The sequence below is a fragment of the Pseudochaenichthys georgianus genome, chromosome 3 (assembly GCF_902827115.2).
Source record: "Pseudochaenichthys georgianus chromosome 3, fPseGeo1.2, whole genome shotgun sequence".
Classification (NCBI taxonomy): Eukaryota; Metazoa; Chordata; class Actinopteri; order Perciformes; family Channichthyidae; genus Pseudochaenichthys; species Pseudochaenichthys georgianus.
The window spans coordinates 51,068,464-51,091,501 of NC_047505.1; the positions used below are offsets into that span (position 1 = coordinate 51,068,464).

Below are 23,038 nucleotides of genomic sequence, written 5' to 3' on the forward strand. Positions count from 1 at the left end.
ATTAAATATCGAATTATTTCATTATATAGACAACAAAGGCGTGGACGAAGCTACATTCAGTTTAATTCGTTGTCACTTAGTCAATAGAGTGGCGCAGTGACGCGTCCTAAAACCCGGCAGATTATAAATCTATCGATTAGATTTATGATTAGAAAATTATAAAAGCATTGCATTGCTTTTTTGTCGAGGGAACCGGAAGAAGCTTACTTCCGGGTTTTGGACGCGTCACCGCTCCACTCTATAAGTGACACACACGATTAGTTGACACAACCGGTGCCTTCAAACAGAACATTCTAAAAGCGCTGTGAGCAACATTAGGCTGCACGGCGTCCCTTCGGTTCAGCAGTGAGAATGAGGTTTCAGCATACGTTTAACGACCTCGAATATCATCTCATGAAAGCACACTTTGCTGACTGGATCGTTCCAAGTTATCTATAATTAACTTGCATATTGCTTGAGCACACAGAGCGAGCCCTCTGAGCATTAATAGAATATTAGGACATGCTAAAAGCGCTGGACATGAGCTTCACAACGCTACACTCACACGCCTTCACACCATTTACCGTAAGCACATCATACCTATGGACTTCTGCTTTTTCAAAGTGCTCTTCTCAGGTAGCCCCAGGAAAGCCCCCGGCACCGTGGGTGGCACCACTGCTACTCCCTGGCGGTCATGATATAATGACTGCAAACAAGAATATTGTTAATGATATACCAATAAATACACATTCTTCATCTGCTGGGTGTGGACACAAACACAAGTTTCGGATATATTTGTAGCTGTAGAACAAAACTGAAGTCAAAATAGATTCACAAACATTTATTGTCCCAAGAAGGACTTTGTTTGACCTTCGTTGTCCCTGTTTCATGCTGATCGTAAAAAGACACACAACATTAATAATAATTTTCTGATCAGACGTGTTATTTAAATGTTCAAAAGGCGTTTCTATTATTCTTTTAGCGCCAAATCCTTTTCAGACGAAGGCAAGACAGCCTTATTTAGCTGCAAAACCGAAAAACCAAAAGTATTTCGGACGTTTTAACGAATGCTGGCGTTCCCATTCGGTTTCTCAAATACAATGCCAAGTCAAATCCGTGAAACTAAGTCATTTATTTAAAGTATGTGTTGATGTCACCTGCGCTTCGATCACCTACATTGATATCAGCTGCTGTCACCAAACAGCGACTGGATGGCCGTGGTTGATGGTGGCGATCTTCATATCGACAGGCGATGTCTTCTGGGCGTGCGTCATCTCCTCAACTTTGTCTGCAAGATACAAAGTGAGCCGTAATTGATGAGCAACAAAAGACACGGGCGGGATTGAACTTGTAAAGCCAAACGCAAGCTTGTCATTCTCAGTGACCCGTCCCTGCAGATGAGACTGGAAGAAAAAGGGCAGGAGGACTTTGATGAAATGTCTCGGGTGTGTCAAGCCGTGCAAGCTCTTTCCAACAGCCGACTCAGCAGCATCATCCAACTCTCAGGGTCGTCCCCTCATTAAATGTGGAAATGAAAGCTCTGTCAAGTTTGCCTTTATCGTTCCCAGTTGTATGTCTTTATATTTCGCGCCTGCACCGTGGGGAAACCACTTTGGCAGCGGTGCACTTCCCTCTGGTGCGACGATGCGGTCAAATAGAAGAGTACGGTGGCCGACAGGTGCAAACACATTATGACGGCTGTGAGAGAATATCTCTCTTCCTAAATGTCAAATAATCTTCCTTACTCCTAAGATATTTAACATTTACTGCGTGTTTACATTTACGATCAGCCCTGCTCCTTATCTCCCGTAAGGAATGTGTTGATGCAGTCGTATGTTGAGACTAGGTTTTACAGCTTGAACGCTAGCTTCTAATCTCGAGATGGGAGAGACGTCTCCTGTGCAGATGTGTTTTACGCCATGATTTACGCCCATCCCCAATATGCTGATCAACTCTCCGTAAACTAGTTAAAAGGTCTATCGAGAGAGAGGCTGGGCAGAATTGACATGACAACCCACCCGTGCAGGCAGAACCTTTTGCTGCTGTGACTTGTGATATGAATTCTCCGGCCGTTGACTTGTAATAAACTATCATTGTTTGACATCAAAGCTCCAACTCTCCTCGTGTCTCTCTGAGTCCTGACCTTACAACGGCCAACATACGTCCGTTAGGAGAGACGTGCTGCAGTATCACAAACTGATGGAATTATTAAAACACATGCAAATACAAAAATATCATCATCAACCTGAAGAAACATGCGCAGCGTTCACTAAAAGCTCTGCACACAAACACTACAAAGACAGAACCCTCTCAATTGGCGCATGTGTTGTCAAGTGGGTGAAGATGTTTCTTTGTTTGCATCGTTTCTGAAACGGCAGCACCTTTCTCCTATCTCCTATTTTTTTTTTTTTTTAATTGTACGGTGTCCTTGGGTGTCATGAAAGGCGCCTAAAAATAAAATGTATTATTATTATTAGAAGTGTTTTGGTGGCCGTTGCAGCACGTGTGCACTTGTCGCCCACCGTAGGTAGAGTCCAGCCAAAAGGTGTTAGCTCAGAGAAGCTACATGCTAGCCCTGCTAGCCTCTTTCTGTGCGACCTCATGGGCTAGCTGTGTCGAGGATGTGGAGAAGCTTCCATGCATTAGTGGGGGGGGGGGGATTACTTAGAGTGACTTGGAAAACAATCCTCTTCTTCTGCGTATCTACTCCCAGAGGAGTGGAGTGGGGAGGGGAGGAAGGAGCGTCAATGACCTTAAGACAGTTACGCCAAAACACAGAAACACACACAAACACACCCACACACACACCCACACACACACACCCACACACACACACACACACACACACACCACACACACACACACACACACACACACACACACACACACACACAACAGGACAAAAAATGCACATTTCCTCGCTCTCCCAATTGGATTGCTGCTACACTGTTGCCATGGAAACCTATCTGTGAGTGAGACATTGCCTGGAATAAACCTCCTCCACACACACACACACACACACACCACACACACACACACACACACCACACACACCACACACACAACACCACACACACACACACACACCACACACACACACACACACACACACACACACACACACACACACACCCACCACACACCACACACAGATATTCTTCCAAACATGTGTTGCTGCGAACAAATCTTTTTAAAAAAAAAAAGTGGGTCAAAATAATCCGTGATTGTGAAGGAGCGGAGGAGATTAAACATATTTGTACTCGACGTTAAAACAACAATAACCCATGCAACAACAACAACAACAACAACATGTATAACACCATGAAGACATCAGTCGTGACACATTATACATCATGCAAACGACATTGGGATTGAAAGTCAGACACATCAAATTCTTATCAACATATTTTTAATAATGCATTAGAACAGTTGATAAAGGTGAAGGGAGGAAGGCGTGAGACATAAATCTATAATTATAAATATTGGGAGATATCGTAAACATGCCTCCAGACACTTACCACCTTTCTTTTTCCTTAGAGTGGCTTAGAGGGCGACAGAAACATATTTCTAAATCTTAAAAGCAGCAAAACAGATTCCTCCCTTTTCACAAAATGAACAACGATATACCAGCTTTCTTTTGAGGAGCCCAAATCTTCAGGTGTCTATCATGTAGTGTCTCTACTTTAAAGAGTCCTCTCCTGCTGGTGTTCAGGTGTATATCAGTATGTAGTGTCTCTACTTTAAAGAGTCCTCTCCTGCTGATGTTCAGGTGTATATCAGTATGTAGTGTCTCTACTTTAAAGAGTCCTCTCCTGCTGATGTTCAGGTGTATATCAGTATGTAGTGTCTCTACTTTAAAGAGTCCTCTCCTGCTGATGTTCAGGTGTATATCAGTATGTAGTGTCTCTACTTTAAAGAGTCCTCTCCTGCTGATGTTCAGGTGTATATCAGTATGTAGTGTCTCTACTTTAAAGAGTCCTCTCCTGCTGATGTTCAGGTGTATATCAGTATGTAGTGTCTCTACTTTAAAGAGTCCTCTCCTGCATTTTCAGGTGTATATCAGTATGTAGTGTCTCCACTTTAAAGAGTCCTCTCCTGCTGATGTTCAGGTGTATATCAGTATGTAGTGTCTCTACTTTAAAGAGTCCTCTCCTGCTGATGTTCAGGTGTATATCAGTATGTAGTGTCTCTACTTTAAAGAGTCCTCTCCTGCTGATGTTCAGGTGTATATCAGTATGTAGTGTCTCTACTTTAAAGAGTCCTCTCCTGCTGATGTTCAGTGTATATCAGTATGTAGTGTCTCTACTTTAAAGAGTCCTCTCCTGCTGATGTTCAGGTGTATATCAGTATGTAGTGTCTCTACTTTAAAGAGTCCTCTCCTGCTGATGTTCAGGTGTATATCAGTATGTAGTGTCTCTACTTTAAAGAGTCCTCTCCTGCTGATGTTCAGGTGTATATCAGTATGTAGTGTCTCTACTTTAAAGAGTCCTCTCCTGCTGATGTTCAGGTGTATATCAGTATGTAGTGTCTCTACTTTAAAGAGTCCTCTCCTGCTGATGTTCAGGTGTATATCAGTATGTAGTGTCTCTACTTTAAAGAGTCCTCTCCTGCTGATGTTCAGGTGTAATCAGTATGTAGTGTCTCTACTTTAAAGAGTCCTCTCCTGCTGATGTTCAGGTGTATATCAGTATGTAGTGTCTCTACTTTAAAGAGTCCTCTCCTGCTGATGTTCAGGTGTATATCAGTATGTAGTGTCTCTACTTTAAAGAGTCCTCTCCTGCTGATGTTCAGGTGTATATCAGTATGTAGTGTCTCTACTTTAAAGAGTCCCTCCTGCTGATGTTCAGGTGTATATCAGTATGTAGTGTCTCTACTTTAAAGAGTCCTCTCCTGCTGATGTTCAGGTGTATATCAGTATGTAGTGTCTCTACTTTAAAGAGTCCTCTCCTGCTGATGTTCAGGTGTATATCAGTATGTAGTGTCTCTACTTTAAAGAGTCCTCTCCTGCTGATGTTCAGGTGTATATCAGTATGTAGTGTCTCTACTTTAAAGAGTCCTCTCCTGCTGATGTTCAGGTGTATATCAGTATGTAGTGTCTCTACATGTCTCCATGCTTTAATGTTCGAAAAGCTCTTTATTTCTCTCATACTGCCTGTGCTGCAGCACCTCTTTTCACCCTCTGTACGAAACCAGAGCCCAGTCTGCTCTGATTGGTTAGCTGGCCGGCTCTGTTGTGATTGGTCAACCGCTTAGAGATGTCCCGCCCCTTAGCCTATCACGTACATGTTGAAGCGATAGCCAATAGAAGCACCAGTGTTAAATAGTGATGTCAGAGAGAAACTCCAGGAAGGGATTTTAGCCTTTGCAGGAAACGGGAAACCCCAAAAAGCGGAACAGGGCATCTTTAATATTTAAAAAGTACATCAGTGTATTTTCTATCTGTCTAAATGCACTTGAATGAAATGCAGACGTGTTGAATAGGCAGCTTTCGAGAAACATGCTGACCAGACGTGTTTCTCTGTCAGCAATTTCCTGCTCTCTCATCTCCCGTCCTACACCTTTGACACGCCCGGTATTACTAATGATCGTATACTATCGACATATTTAAACTGTCTTTTTGTACTAACAGCGGTCCAAAACTGTAAAAATGCTTAACTCCAAAATAAGAAATGTTATTATTGTGGCAGTATGAGTCCAACAGCTGGAGCACATGATCACTAAAGATAGTCAAAATGAATTGTTATTCTTACTACTTTTGGTAAACCTTCCTCTTCCTCGGGTCAAATTCGACACTTCCCCAAATTAATTGTTGTATATTTTTTGTATATTTTCTAGTATACTACGCTCTTCCACCACTTTCATTATGTTTTGGGTTTTATTCAAATGTTTAGCATCTTCTGGGGTCAATCTTGTCAAATAATTTGTTCCTTTTTTAACTCAGAAAGTAGTTTGGAATTTGTGTAAATTAGGTTTATTGACCAGACATTTCAGAAAGAAGAGTTAAACTTGTAATACGTAAGAATAAAGTTGCCTTAAAAGGTGTAACATAGATTTTGGTGATTATTTACTAAATGCTTTTTAAATAGTCAAACCAGGAAGACACAAGTTGATAATAATAATAATTCCTTACATTTATTATAGCGCATTATCAATGACTCAAAGCGCTTAAAAGCGCTGATAGGAAGACACTAGGGTTAACAACGGCCTCTGGTAAACCCTGGTTCCCTTATTTCTATCTCACGTCGTCTTCCCTCCTTTCCTTCATTCCCTCCTTTCCTTCCTTCCCCTCTCTGTACAGATGTGGCCTCCTGTCCTTTTTTCTGATGTGTCTCAGAATCGCTGACTGACCCGTCTGTCAGAAGCTATTAAGATGACACACCACTTTAAAAGCAACACACAGAGGATCCTGTGAAGTGGGACTCACCACGCACACGCACACGCACACACATCAAAACGTAAACAAATAATTCCTCCCTGAAGCTGCAGTGACACCATATACTGTAGATGTTGGGGTCTTACAACTAACAAATATTATTTTCATTATCTAATAATCTGAAGGTTATTTTCTAGATTATATTTGTTGGGTGGATACAAGCGGCCGAGATGGGTTTTCTCCGCCGGGTGGCTGGTGTCTCCCTTAGGGATAAGGTGAGAAGTTCGGTCATCAGGGAGGGACTCGGAGTTGAGCCGCTCCTCCTTCGCGTCGAAAGGAGCCAGTTGAGGTGGTTCGGGCACCTAGTTAGGATGCCACCTGGGCGCCTCCCTAGGGAGGTGTTCCAGGCACTTCCAGCTGGGAAGAGACCAAGGGGTAGACCTAGGACCAGGTGGAGGGATTATATCTCTTCGCTGGCCTGGGAGCGCCTTGGGATCCCCCAGTCAGAGCTGGTTGATGTGGAGACAGGAAAGTTTGGGGCTCTCTGCTGGAACTGCTACCCCCGCGACCCGACCACGGATAAGCGGGAGAAGACGGATGGATTTGTTGGGTGAATAAAATGTCAGAAAATCGTTACAAAAGACCATTGCAATTTAAGTCCAAGGTGATGTCTTTAAAGAAGCCCTATTCTGCTTTTTGGGGTTTTCCCTTTCCTGTAGATCACATGTGTCAAACCCAAGGCCCGGGGCCAAATCAGGCCCGTGGTGGATTTAATTTCGGCCCGCAGGATAATTTCTAATTATTATTAGATCTGGCCCGCCGGTATATTGCACGCATTCCCTCCATCCTGAGGTCTCCCCGCTCAGAGCCAGACCCCAAACATTGATGACCTTGCCCCCGAGATGAGACGCCAAGTATCTGAACTAGCATCACAGAGCAGCACAACTGAGTTAATGGATGCTTCCTTCTGCACTTTGTTTCTTGAGACAACAGGGCATGTTTGGTTTGTTCTTTGGAGGGGAAATAGTTTCTTTGAAGCTTGTTGTTGTCCTGTGGGAAATGTACTCATAAGAAATGACTCAGATAGCTTCAGAAAGAGCCGTAAGAAATTAATGCAGCTGATTATTTAATGTTTAATGTTGTTTTTATAGGCAATCATTTAAGCTTTGTTAGTTACAGGTTTAATATGTGCAATAAGTTCATTTCAATAAGTTCTGCAATAAACATTGAACCAGTCCGGCCCTCGACCTGCACCCATTATTTTATTTGGGCCCACTGTGTATTTGAGTTTGACACCCCTGTAGAGTGTTACATAGGTTTTAGGTGCATGTGAATGGTCTGCAAAGACTGACATTCAAAAGTACCAAAACACAGTGACATCACTATGGAATACTGGCTAGCGCTCCAACACATTGTACATGATAGGCTAAGGGGCGGGACATCTCTAAGCGGTTGACCAATCACAACAGACCCGGCCAGCTAACCAATCAGAGCAGCTCTGGTTTCAGACAGAGGGTGAAAGAGGTGCTGCAGCACTGGCAGAATGAGAACAATAAAGAGCTTTGTGAACTTTAAAAGCATGGAGACATGTAGAGACACTACATACTGATAACACCTGAACATCAGCAGGAGAGGACTCTTTAAAGTAGAGACACTACATATGATATACCCCCTGAACATCAGCAGGAGAGGACTCTTTAAAGTAGAGACACTACCTACTGATATACACCTGAACATCAGCAGGAGAGGACTCTTTAAAGTAGAGACACTACATACTGATATACACCTGAACATCAGCAGGAGAGGACTCTTTAAAGTAGAGACACTACATACTGATATGCACCTGAACATCAGCAGGAGAGGACTCTTTAAAGTAGAGGACACTACATACTGATATACACCTGAACATCAGCAGGAGAGGACACTTTAAAGTAGAGACACTACATACTGATATACACCTGAACATCAGCAGGAGAGGACTCTTTAAAGTAGAGACACTACATACTGATATACACCTGAACATCAGCAGGAGAGGACTCTTTAAAGTAGACGCCACACACTGATATACACCTGAACATCAGCAGGAGAGGACTCTTTAAAGTAGAGACACTACATACTGATATACACCTGAACATCAGCAGGAGAGGACTCTTTAAAGTAGACACTACATACTGATATACACCTGAACATCAGCAGGAGAGGACTCTTTAAAGAAGAGACACTACATACTGATATACACCTGAACATCAGCAGGAGAGGACTCTTTAAAGTAGAGACACTACATACTGATATACACCTGAACATCAGCAGGAGAGGACTCTTTAAAGTAGAGACACTACATACTGATATACACCTGAACATCAGCAGGAGAGGACTCTTTAAAGTAGAGACACTACATACTGATATACACCTGAACACCAGCAGGAGAGGACTCTTTAAAGTAGAGACACTACATACTGATATACACCTGAACATCAGCAGGAGAGGCTCCTTAAAGTAGAGACACTACATACTGATATACACCTGAACATCAGCAGGAGAGGACTCTTTAAAGCAGAGACACTACATACTGATATACACCTGAAAAGGAGCGGAATAGGGCCTCTTTAAATGTCTGGTTTTTAGCTAAAAGCTGCGAATCGACAAATCGTTGAGGCTCTACTTTGAAAGCATGATGGCAGAAGGGCAGGAGATGAGCCACGAGGAAAATCAGTTCACTTCTTTATGAAGAGAAAACCCAAAGCAAAAAGTAATCAAATGATGGAAAGCTAGATTGCATTAGCCTGAACAAAAGCTTCATTCAGCGGCTGGAGGATGCAGTTAAGGGAAATGGATTAAAAAAGGTTATGCAGAATTAACTGCTTACCTTTATCCACTGAGGGGAGATTAGCCAATCAGAAGAGAGGAGCACACACACAGAGGCTGTTAGGCACAGATGCAGGACAGTGTGAGTAAACATGTAAATAACAACAGGAAGTTCTTACCTAGTTCCTCGAGTTCAGAGGTCATCGACTTGGAGCGCATGGACAGCGCTGTGGTGGGGGCTCTTTTCGGAGGGGGGGGCGCTGATGGAGAAAATGTCATAAAATAAATACATGTACATTTGTTTAATAAAGACATCAAGTGGCGCCACATCTTCTCATCCACCGAGTTCAGGAGGGATGATTACTAATTGCTGTTTTAATTAATAAAATTTTTATTATTTATAAATAATATCCTACTTTTAAACGTTATTCGCGCCTTCATAGTGTTTGACAGATAATCTACAGATTTGTATATTTAGTCATATATATATATAATATTTTCTGTTTGGTTATTTTCTACTCTTTATTTTCACATTATTTGCTTCTGTGATCAATAAAGTATATCTTATCTTAAAGGTCACCTATCATGCTATGTTTAGGCAATAGCAGAGTTCTCAGATATATACAAATATATAGAAACATGTCTACGAAGTGTTTTGCTCAAAATACCAAACAGATCACCCATTCTAGCCATGCCTCATATCCCTCTGTTTCACTTCCCTGTTTCTAAGTGCTGATCTTGGGTATAAAGCTTTATAACAATAAAGGAGGGGCTGAGCTCATGCGGGACCCGGCAGCTACCGTCTAAACTAAATGCTGCCGTGATGAACGCCATATCATGGATCATCAAGGATCTGAAACAGTCTGGAGCTCAAAGGCTTTCTCTCTTGCCGGTTATACCACAGGTGAGTTCCTTTCTACTTCCTGCTTCTTCACACACATGCTCTCCAGTGCAGGTTAGCTCTGAGTGTTAGCATGCTAAGTAAACACCGATCATATTACGTCCAAAACAGTCGGGCATTGTTTCTGATAGCATCGTTTCTGATTGGGCCGTGGGTCCACATTTCAGATATTACGTCATATCGGACGCAGATCTGGATCAGCTCCGTTGTTCCCCGTTTTTAGAGATTTGGGTACGGAGGAAAATAGTGGGTTTTATTTTCTGACGCTGCGTGAGTTCCCCGACACACCGGGGACACATGTTGATGTAGAAAAGACATCACAAAGTGCATTTTGCATGATAGGTCCCCTTTAATGTACATCACAATTCCTTTAAAACCTTTTTACTAAATGTGATGGTGTCCTTGGGTGTCGTGAAAGGCGCTGTTAAATAAAATGTATTATGATTATTTACAATCGGCACCAGCTACATTTTACATTTTATACAGTCACTTTAAAAAAATATATACTGCTACCTTTTACGACTATTTCATTTTCTACGTTTTCTATCATTATTAACGTGTGCATACTTAGTTAATAGTTACTTTATCTGCACTATACTTCTGCTGTTGTAATAATTTATATTTACCAATTGCGGGACATTAAAGGATTTCTGATTCTGGTTTATTTCTGATATTAAACTTAACACAAAAAGTAAGGACATTTGTGTTTGGTAGATTATTTCTTCGTGGTAACAATGCTTCTTGGCAATACATCTTATACCGTTGGAAAGCCTGTTTTCTTACCTTCCCAATGGTACCACGTTTGCGGAGAACAAGCATTTTGGGATGAGCAGCAGAGCTGAGTATGAGGGTTGCGCCCACGCCAACATTTAAAGCCGAAAAGCAATTGTTCCAACATAGAAATAATCTACTCCACACACATGTCCTACTTTTTGCGTTAAGTTTATATCGAGCCATACTCACACAGCTGACTCAAACACCCCGCAGCTTTATGAAACATGCACGTTGTGTTATTTGTGTGGTTTGCATGTGAACATGGAGTCTGCCTTCTCGCTGCCTCTGAGGGAAACATTACGTAACCCATCATTAGTCAGCGTGCACACTGCAGTCTGTTTGAATATAACTGTCACAGATAAGCAGGACTTACACCATATTACCAACATGCCAGGTGCCCCTCACTGTTATTAATACATGTATGCTTTTGAATTGGAGGACAATGTGCTGCACACAGTGGTACAAAAGTACTGCAGTTTCATTTTATGCTACTTTTCACTCCACTACATTTATCCAACAGCTATTCACAGATTCAGATTATTAGCTCACACACAATATTAAATAACGAATACATAAGGCAGGGGTGTCAAACTCAATTTCATCGCGGGCCACATCAGCATTATGGTTGCACTCAAAGGGCCGGTTGTAACTTTAAGACTATATAAAAATACATATAGAAATATATCATATATATAAAATAATGCATTATATATTACATCATTGCCTCTGCATTGGATTATCATCGGATAGGGTAATAACTTCATAATTAACTACGTCTGAAAGCAGAAGTCTAGGGCAAGTCTCTTCAGTGCGTATGTCCCAAAATGATTTAAAAAGAAAAGCCAAATTCTGGAGAAAAATAAATAGAAGTGACATTTTGAAACAAAAATCTAATTCTGAGAAAAAGGAATTCTATGAAAAAAATGCATATTTTGAAGAAAAAAGGCAAATTCTGAGAAAAAAGTCATATTTGAGATGCATTGTGGGGACATGTAGTTTATGGGCAACGTGCTTCTGTAGCATGTAACCGTATAATAAACATATTATATTCTTTGCAAACTCTTGTGGGGCCACATAAAATGAAGTCGCGGGCCGAATGTGGCCCCCGGGCCTTGAGTTTGACACCCATGACATAAAGTAATTGAAGCCCCATCATTACCAGCTGTGAAGATTATTGTGTTAACATACAGTATATGATTCTGAAAAGGGCTTTTAAACACAACTAGTACTATTGCTGTTTGTACTTGTATATTCATTGACACTGGGGACAATACTTTTTCAGAAGTAAAAGGAAAAAGATTGATGGTTTGTTCTAAGAAATGCTAACGAACAAAGAAGACGGGTTAGGAAAGGGCTGATCTGCACAATACAAAACAGATTTAATGCAATGTAAATATTGAATAAATAAATATGCGTTGTTCAAAGCTTAAAAAAAAACATGAATGCACTGATCAGTATATTTAAAACGTCATTTAAATAAAGATATACGGTGTGGTTTTTCAACTCTTGGTTATTATCTACTCTGATCTACAATTGTATATGTCGAACACCATTTAGAAATCTTCTGACCCCCTACTGTACAGTATGTCCCGAATGCCAATAGTTTTGTTTACTTTCACTTAAGATTTTTTATGTAGGATCATCAAGTGGCCAAAATCTGATCAGCTCATTTTCAGACAGGTTTTTATAGAAATGGATCAAAAAGAGAGAGAATCTTTGTTCCTGAAACTTTCAGAGTGTCTTTCCACAGAGGGGACACATGTTGATGTAGAAGAGACATGAAGAAGGGGGGACACATGTTGATGTAGAAGAGACATGAAGAAGAGGGGACACATGTTGATGTAGAAGAGACATGATGAAGAGGGGACACATGTTGATGTAGAAGAGACATGAAGAAGAGGGGACACATGTTGATGTAGAAGGAGACATGAAGAAGAGGGACACATGTTGATGTAGAAGAGACATGAAGAAGAGGGGACACATGTTGATGTAGAAGAGACATGAAGAAGAGGGGACACATGTTGATGTAGAAGAGACATGATGAAGAGGGGACACATGTTGATGTAGAAGAGACTTGAAGAAGAGGGGACACATGTTGATGTAGAAGAGACATGAAGAAGAGGGGACACATGTTGATGTAGAAGAGACATGAAGAAGAGGGGACACATGTTGATGTAGAAGAGACATGAAGAAGAGGGGACACATGTTGATGTAGAAGAGACATGAAGAAGAGGGGACACATGTTGATGTAGAAGAGACTTGAAGAAGAGGGGGACACATGTTGATGTAGAAGAGACATGAAGAAGAGGGGACACATGTGATGTAGAAGAGACATGAAGAAGAGGGGGACACATGTTGATGTAGAAGAGACATGGAGAAGAGGGGACACATGTTGATGTAGAAGAGACATGGAGAAGAGGGGACACATGTTGATGTAGAAGAGACATGGAGAAGAGGGGACACATGTTGATGTAGAAGAGACATGGAGAAGAGGGGACACATGTTGATGTAGAAGAGACATGGAGAAGAGGGGACACATGTTGATGTAGAAGAGACATGAAGAAGAGGGGACACATGTTGATGTAGAAGAGACATGAAGAAGAGGGGACACATGTTGATGCAGAAGAGACATGAAGAAGAGGGGACACATGTTGATGTAGAAGAGACATGGAGAAGAGGGGACACATGTTGATGTAGAAGAGACATGAAGAAGAGGGACACATGTTGATGTAGAAGAGACATGACGAAGAGGGGACACATGTTGATGTAGAAGAGACATGAGGAAGAGGGGGACACATGTTGATGTAGAAGAGACATGAAGAAGAGGGGGACACTTGTTGATGTAGAAGAGACATGAAGAAGAGGGGGACACGTGTTGATGTAGAAGAGACATGAAGAAGAGGGGACACATGTTGATGTAGAAGAGACATGAAGAAGAGGGGACACATGTTGATGTAGAAGAGACATGAAGAAGAGGGGACACATGTTGATGTAGAAGAGACATGGAGAAGAGGGACACATGTTGATGTAGAAGAGACATGAAGAAGAGGGGACACATGTTGATGTAGAAGAGACATGAAGAAGAGGGGACACATGTTGATGTAAGAAGAGACATGAAGAAGAGGGGACACATGTTGATGTAGAAGAGACGTGAAGAAGAGGGGACACATGTTGATGTAGAAGAGACATGAAGAAGAGGGGACACATGTTGATGTAGAAGAGACATGAAGAAGAGGGGACACATGTTGATGTAGAGACATGAAGAAGAGGGGACACATGTTGATGTAGAAGAGACATGGAGAAGAGGGGACACATGTTGATGTAGAAGAGACGTGAAGAAGAGGGGACACATGTTGATGTAGAAGAGACGTGAAGAAGAGGGGACACATGTTGAAGTAGAAGAGACATGGAGAAGAGGATTTTGCATATTAGGGGACCTTTAATATCTGAGACTTAAGTGTGTTGTTGTACCTTTCTTGCGTGCCGTGTCGTCGGGGTCCAGGTTCCGGCTGACGGTCACCACCTTGATGAGCAGCCGGTTCGTCCCGTGTCGGATCATGTTGACGACCTGTCTGTGGCCCACCTTCACCACGTTCTCCTGGTTCACCTGCAACACAACACGGCAGCCATTAGTGTCAGGAAAATACTCAAAGACATCCAGAGATATTCACATTTCCAACACGAATCTGTATGTTATGTAAATACATTATTTTATTTCACTACCGTAATCTAGCCGCTACCACACCTCATTCTGCATTGTTACACTTATTTTATTTTATAATACACTTACTTAATTTCCCTGAACGTTTACTCCTGTCAATGTTTTTATTTATTTTTTTAGATACTATGTGAATGCCTTTTTATCTAACAGCGTGTCTGTTGGTTTTTACGTCTCTTTCTCTTTCTACACTTTGCTATAACACTGTAAATGTCCCTAAGTACATGACAAATGACAAAAAGTCAGTCAGTGTTTTCCCACTACAGTAAAATGCTACTTTATGAAACAATATATAACAAAATGCCATAATAATATATCACACATGGAGGCCATTCTTCTGCTGTATGACTACTTATACTTGCAATGGAGTATTTTAACATGAATGTGTTGGTACTTTTACCAATACAGTAAATACAAGTAAAGCATCCAAATACCAGAGGTGGGGACTTGAGACTTGCATTGATAAAAGACTTGACTTGACTTAGTATTCATGACTTGAAACTTGACTTAAGCTTGAGACAGATGACTTTAAAGGACTTGACTGTTTAAAATTAAATATTTGCGTTTGTTTTTGTAGTGAGATATTACGTTTAGTTTTTTCGGAAAACGTGATTATAGCGCCATGCGCGCAAACCTGGCAACCCACGAGAAGGCCGGAGTGTCAGTTAACACGGCAGCGGCTAGCGTTACTCCACAAATAGTGAAGTTTGGATTCAAGGATTATGTTGTCGATGACGGTAATAAGAGGAGAACAGCGGTATGCAGGGTCTGCAGCATAAAGATCAGTGACACGACCACCACAACATCCAACTTCATTCGTCACTACAAAAAACCCACAGAGAAAGGTGCGTGCATGTGTTGTGTTAGCTAGAAAGATAACGTTAAGTTTAAGCTACGTTAGAGTTGGTTTCAAATCGATTAAGCAAAGAGAAGACAAAACGGTAAATGAACACTAGAACCGCCAAGGGATTCATTTTGACTAACCCTGATACTGACGGGCTGTCGGAAGGGAGAGGGAGGGAGGGAGGGAGAGAGAGAGAGAGTGAGAGAATTGATTGCTGAATCTGAACTTTTTGATCTGTTATAAACTGAAGCAATTTCTAAATTAACCCAATTAAGTGAGTTTTAAATTGTCCTACTTAGTTTATAAGGAAATTATGAAGAGGAACAAATTAAATGATTTGAAAATGATATTGATGTAGGCGCTGACGCTGTCGGCGGTTCTAGTGTTAACAGACATTTAAATTAAATATGTGTAATGGAAAATGCCATATATGCAGTGATGCAAATTAGTTGCTTTTCGGCGTCTCCCGCTCTTTTAACGCTGATTTTGGTGACTTGTGTAATTCGTGGAGAACCGAAGAGATTTCGTTTTGGGGGGAGGGGGGGTCCGTCCGTCAGTCCGAATGACGGACAACTTCTCACTTCAAAAAAGAAGAAGAAATCTAGACCGCAAAATAATTAAACAAGCGAGTACCTGTTTTTCCTGGCCAATGACAGGTTCATTGAACACAACACGAGCGTAACGTGTCTTCACGTGGTATATGTCTCGTCTGAAAGGAGTGCTGACGGAGAGCTCCAGCTCTTCAAATATTGCAGTACCCATAAGGAGCGGTACACATGCCGCAGTGTTTGCGTGGCTGTGTCTTTAGTAGTAAGCACAGTGGCGATCTGTTGTTATTAGCATCTGGTTAGCTAGCTATGCTAACGAATTTAAAGAGCTTTTCTACAACAGGTGGAAGAGAGCTCTCTCCTGAGAGGCTCAAATAACCTCAGCTCAGTGAGGTTAAGGCACACCTTGATATGATGATGGTAAAATACTATATGACAGTAACAAAAAAGTTGTTAAAAATAACAAGAATAGAGTTTAAAAGGGGAGTGATTTGTAAAATATCCAAAAAGAAGAATCTGTTGACAGTTCTGTTTCATATTGAGAGATGTATCCATAGATCTTTTCATGTTTCTCTCAAAGTGCACCAGATGCTTTTAACTTCAATATTTAAAAAATATTCCCGGGGGAGCATGCCCCCCTAGAGGAGGTTAGGTCCCCCCACTTAAATCATGTTCACATGGATAGGATACTAAATAAATTTGCACACATCTTGTGTCCATATCGTTCTGCCACAACCGTGCACGTGCCTGCATGTGCGAGTCATGGTAAGATATCTGGATTAAGAGGTTGCTTTTTCTTTGCACAGCATGAAAGAAAGGCCAAATGAATGGGCTGTGATTTTAGTTTTTTTTTAAGCAGAGGTTGAGTTCAATCATTTGTACGGCCCTCAGAAGATGTTGTAAAAATTGAAAGGAAAAAGGTTCCCCTCCCCTGCTGTAAATAATAATACAAACCCTTGATTTATAACTTAACATCTCTGTCTCCTATTGATCTGAGTATATTATAAAGAGTATCCAGTTAATTGAAGCATTATAGCGCAGGCCTTTGTCAGATGGTATATTTGACGCTGTTTTTTTCTGCTTCGAATAGTTCTCTCTTTTTTCACCATACGTGTGTTTGCATCCCTGTGTATGATTTTCTTACCTGGAGTTCTGCCTTTTTGAACAGACTTTTTGAGTCCTAGCTATATTGTCTGCAGTTCTAGGGTTAATATGAATCTAATATTGTGATAGACACGGTTCGCCACTGCCAAATACTTCTTCCATTACTGATGTTAATGGACTGTCTTTGGGCTAAAGCAGGGGTGCCCAACCGGTGCTTTAATCTGAGGAAAAGTCTAGATAAACTAATAATATCCATGTTTTGAACACGTTGTAACTATAACTGAGACTGTGGTGAGCTGCTCTCCCACACTGCACTCTTATTTTGTCAGATCGGACCTCTTCAGGTGTGTGTGGGCGTGTACCCTGTTTGATTGACAGCTCACCCACTCTCATACCTTTAATACACCTGGTTAATTAGTGGTGCTGTGAACTATATCAAGGTGGATGTACCGAATGTAATTACATCAACAATCCAATGTTATTCATGCAAAGTAAAAAAAACATCGATACATATCATTATCTGTAGTAGGGATGGGTATCGCTAAGGTTTTAACGCCTACTACTACTTTTATCGATACCGCTTATCGATCCGGTCTTTTAACGGTATATTTTTCTCGGTTGTTTTGGAGAAAAAAATAAGGTAAGCTAACTAAACAAATTGTGAACAAAACTAACATTGCTTTTTATTTAATTAAATAGATAATATTTCACATCAAAAGAAACAACAATGTTTTAACAAATGGTATTAAATAATGTGAAGACAGAACTGTAAACAGAATACCTGAAACTTTAACAAACTAAATAACTCAGTTTCCTCTAATCATTAACCCATGTTTGAATAATGTAGTTAACTCGGTGTGTTGCTGCTAGCATACATAACACCTGACGTGGAAACGTTACTCGTGGACGAGGCTACAGAGCTGCTAGAAAGACAGTCGAACCCGGTGCATTCCTCCGTCTGGATGTGGAGCACTTTTGCTAAATGTTTAGACAAATTGCTCGTGTTACCGCCCTTACATGCTAAACTCTTATTGCACTTTTGGCAACGAGCATTGTCCACATCAAGACGGGTAAAGTTTAACACGCCTTGAAGCGAGTTCTCTCCACCATCTCCTCCGTGTGTGTGTTGCTGCATGTAGCACTGTGTGTGGGTAAACTGCCCCGCCCCCTCGCAAGCAGGCGGAGGAGAGAGAGATCTCTCGTCTGGATTGGAAAGATCGAAAATACTAAAAATAATCATAGACGCATTTTGCAGTCTTTTTGGATATTAGAAACGGAGTTGGCGACACTAAAACTGCATATACAGATATGACATATTTTTTAGATTGTCTCCAGTACCGATAAAAAGACTGATAACGTCAGAGCTTAACGGTACCACGGTCTTTAATAATTCAGCCCCGGGGCCTGTTTAATACCGGGGCTCGGTACCCATCCCTAATCTTTAGGATATGCTTTTATATTGAAGTTTCTATGCTCATCAATGGAAATGCTCCTTCCTAAAGAGCCCAGTATTGTCCAGCTTTTTAAATGTGATTTTAAAAGCACAAGCCAATAGAAGAGTAGTGTTCCAGAGTGATGGTTGGACTGCACTTTAGTAGGATTGTAATGAAAAGGTTTTCCCTCCCTAAAGGTAAAAGTTGTGTATTTGCTTTTGATTCATCCTCGTAGCAGTAAGCAGACTTCAGGGAGAAGGCTGCCATATTAAAACTGACCACAGATATGTAAATGTGGAGGTGTTGTAGTGTTTCTTCCTGTTCTCCTGCCAATCTTCATAAGTGCAATATTCATGTTGCTGCGCTGCTTTCAGTCTTCAAAGGACACGTTGGTGTGAGGCCAAAAACAAACTGTGCTGCAGGAGTTCTGATTAAAGGAAACAGTGGACTATACATACAGATTAGAGTGGTGCAGGTGTAACCCCGGTGTAGTGTCCCCTCGGCAACAACCGTTATAACTCTGTTACGCAGGGATGACGGATTTTTGTAGGACGACCCTGAAGGCATCTACAGCACGGTCACATGACTTCACGTCACCACCGCTAAGCTAAAGGAGGCTAATGTTGGGCTATAAAGGAACTACAGCACGGTCACATGACTTCACATCACCACCGCTAAGCTAAAGGAGGCTAATTTTGGGCTATAAAGGAACTACAGCACGGTCACATGACTTCACGTCACCACCGCTAAGCTAAAGGAGGCTAATATTGGGCTATAAAGGAACTACAGCACGGTCACATGACTTCACGTCACCACCGCTAAGCTAAAGGAGGCTAATATTGGGCTATAAAGGAACTACAGCACGGTCATATGACTTCACGTCACCACCGCTAAGCTAAAGGAGGCTAATGTTGGGCTATAAAGGAACTACAGCACGGTCACATGACTTCACGTCACCACCGCTAAGCTAAAGGAGGCTAATATTGGGCTATAAAGGAACTACAGCACGGTCACATGACTTCACGTCACCACCGCTAAGCTAAAGGAGGCTAATTTGGGCTATAAAGGAACTACAGCACGGTCACATGACTTCACGTCACCACCGCTAAGCTAAAGGAGGCTAATATTGGGCTATAAAGGAACTACAGCACGGTCACATGACTTCACGTCACCACCGCTAAGCTAAAAGAGGCTAATTTTGGGCTATAAAGGAACTAAAGCACGGTCACATGACTTCACGTCACCACCGCTAAGCTAAAGGAGGCTAATGTTGGGCTATAAAGGAACTACAGCCCGGTCACATGACTTCACTTCACCACCGCTAAGCTAAAGGTGGCTAACGTTGGGCTATGAAGGAACTACAGCACGGTCACATGACTTCACGTCACCACTGCTAAGATAAAGGCGGCTAACGTTGAGCTATGAAGGAACTACAGCACGGTCACATGACTTCACGTCACCACCGCTAAGCTAAAGGTGGCTAACGTTGGGCTATGAAGGAACTACAGCACGGTCACATGACTTCACGTCTCCACCGCTAAGCTAAAGGTGGCTAACGTTGGGCTATGAAGGAACTACAGCACGGTCACATGACTTCACGTCACCACCGCTAAGCTAAAGGAGGCTAATGTTGGGCTATGAAGGAACTACAGCCCGGTCACATGACTTCACTTCACCACCGCTAAGCTAAAGGTGGCTAACGTTGGGCTATGAAGGAACTACAGCACGGTCACATGACTTCACGTCACCACTGCTAAGCTAAAGGCGGCTAACGTTGGGCTATGAAGGAACTACAGCACGGTCACATGACTTCACGTCACCACCGCTAAGCTAAAGGTAGCTAATGGTGGGCTATAAAGGAACTACAGCACGGTCACATGACTTCACGTCACCACCGCTAAGCTAAAGGAGGCTAATGTTGGGCTATAAAGGAACTACAGCCCGGTCACATGACTTCACTTCACCACCGCTAAGCTAAAGGTGGCTAACGTTGGGCTATGAAGGAACTACAGCACGGTCACATGACTTCACGTCACCACTGCTAAGCTAAAGGCGGCTAACGTTGGGCTATGAAGGAACTACAGCACGGTCACATGACTTCACGTCACCACCGCTAAGCTAAAGGTGGCTAACGTTGGGCTATGAAGGAACTACAGCACGGTCACATGACTTCACGTCACCACCGCTAAGCTAAAGGTAGCTAATGGTGGGCTATAAAGGAACTACAGCACGGTCACATGACTTCACGTCACCACCGCTAAGCTAAAGGTGACTAATGTTGGGCGTGATGCCGTTTAGTCGTCTCATTAAGAAACATTTTATCAACCGCAATTTTTCACTTTACCAGTGGGGTATTTACTGACATATTTTATGTAACAGGATACCATAGACTTCCAGAGTTCAGACCAGGGGACAGGAAGTGCTAAAATACTGACTCACTTCAGGGATGTAGGACTCATACCGGCACCACTCGATGAACTACTGGTACCCACACTACTCAGGTTGTGCAAATAATCACACACACACTTCATCTTTTTCTCCTGCATGCCCACATGGCAGGTTTTTAATCTCATTACGGCCGGTCTAATTCAATATGACCGCTACTCTCCTCTCTCTCTCAGATAAATAGTGGAGTGGCCGGCTTATCGAGCAAAATGAAAGAGAGAGAGATGAATAGAGAGGAGGATGAGGAAGACGGGGACGGGATGAAGACAGAGAGAGAGAAAGAGAAACCGGTTTAATTTGAACAAACTCTTTGGTAATGAAAGGGAAATGCTCCGACAGCTGTTTGAGTGTGGCCTCATGTTCCCTTCATCACACACACACACGCACGCACACACACACACACACACACACACACACACACACACACACACACACACACACACACACACACACACACACACACACACACACACACACACACACACACACACACACACACACACACACACACACACACACACACACACACACACACACACACACACACACACACACACACACACACACACACACACACTGCTGCACTATAGAAGTAGCCTTATGTAACCTTCACGGTCTTTTCACCCTTCTATGTAAGTACTCTTGAAGGACACTCAAGTGAACTCATGAATGTTTCCTTCTGCAGAAATTATATTAAAAAGGCTCTATTCTGCTTTTTGTGGGGTTGTGTCTTTCCTGTAGTGTGTTATAAATGTGTGTGTGCATGTGAATGGTCTGCAAAGGCTAAAATCAATCAATAACATGTGCCACAGGCCTATAGTTTAACAATGGCAGACATTTAGTAACTCTCTCTATGACATCCAAGTCTTACAGCACAACGTGTTATTAAATACACAACAAGACTTTACAGTTCACACTTCTTTGCTTTTAAATACTTTTCCTGGATGTTTATGCTGCATTTCAGAGGCTTTCAAATGTGTGTTCAGCCAGTAATAATGTGGAATGCAGATTTAAAAAATAAGACGTAAATTATTCCTGTATGAAAGTAACAGAGAGAAATACATGCACTAGAGGTCAGTTACATGCAGACGAATAGAGGTATTGATTATCTTTCAGTTATTTCTGCTGGTGTGACGTATGTGACACACAAGTTATATGTGTGTGTGTGTGTGTGTGTGTGTGTGTGTGTGTGTGTGTGTGTGTGTGTGGTTTATGAATGAATGCACACAACGGCCCAATAACAACAATAAAAAACAGCTTTGAACAAGCAGCTTTATGGCTGAACATTTACAGTTTAGTCAATAACACACACACACACACACACACACACACACACACACACACACACACACACCACACACACACACACACCACACACCACACACACACGCACACGCACACGCACACACGCTGATGCAAAAACACAAAGAAATAGGCTCCAGTACACTATGTAATATTATATTTGTTTTTATTATTATTTCATATATATTTTAAATTGTATTTAATTTTCTTATTCTTTTTGTATTATTTTTGTATTTATTTATTGTTGTTTATATTATTATTATTATAAATTGTGTGACATTTTTTATTTTCTTATTAGTTTTAATTTTAAAATATTTCTTTTTAAATTATCACATTAATAATGAGTATTTGTATTTTATATGTAATACTTTAAAAAAAAAAATATTTTAGTATTTATATTAGGAAAATGTTTTATTATGATTTAAATTATAATTACATATTTCATGTGTTATTTATTTCTCATCTGTGGTTGTTTTTTTAAGTGTCTTTCAATGTGGTAACTTAATGAAACAAAGGCCGCCCTTCAGTCAGAAGCCATTACCGTTATGATAACCATTACAATAGTTCCACAGCATTGAGCATCATCCGGCACATTCAGCCAACACGCCCTGAATCCATCTCATCAAATCCAATCTACTCCGATCTACATCCCAACTCTCTGCTGTAATCTAATTAACCAATTATAATCTGAACACACGCTGCTAATCCAGCTGTCGGAGCAGGGAGGGGTCAGCTCGTCTCAGTGATAGAAATACAGACAGAGAGAAATAATGAATAATGTCCCTCCCTGTTCCTTAAAGCCCCTGTCACAC

General features: G+C 41.6%; 1 pseudogene; it reads right to left on the bottom strand.

The window, feature by feature from the left end:
- Positions 1-23,038, bottom strand: part of LOC117442777 (uncharacterized) — a 102,600-nt pseudogene that overhangs the window by 46,167 nt on the left and 33,395 nt on the right.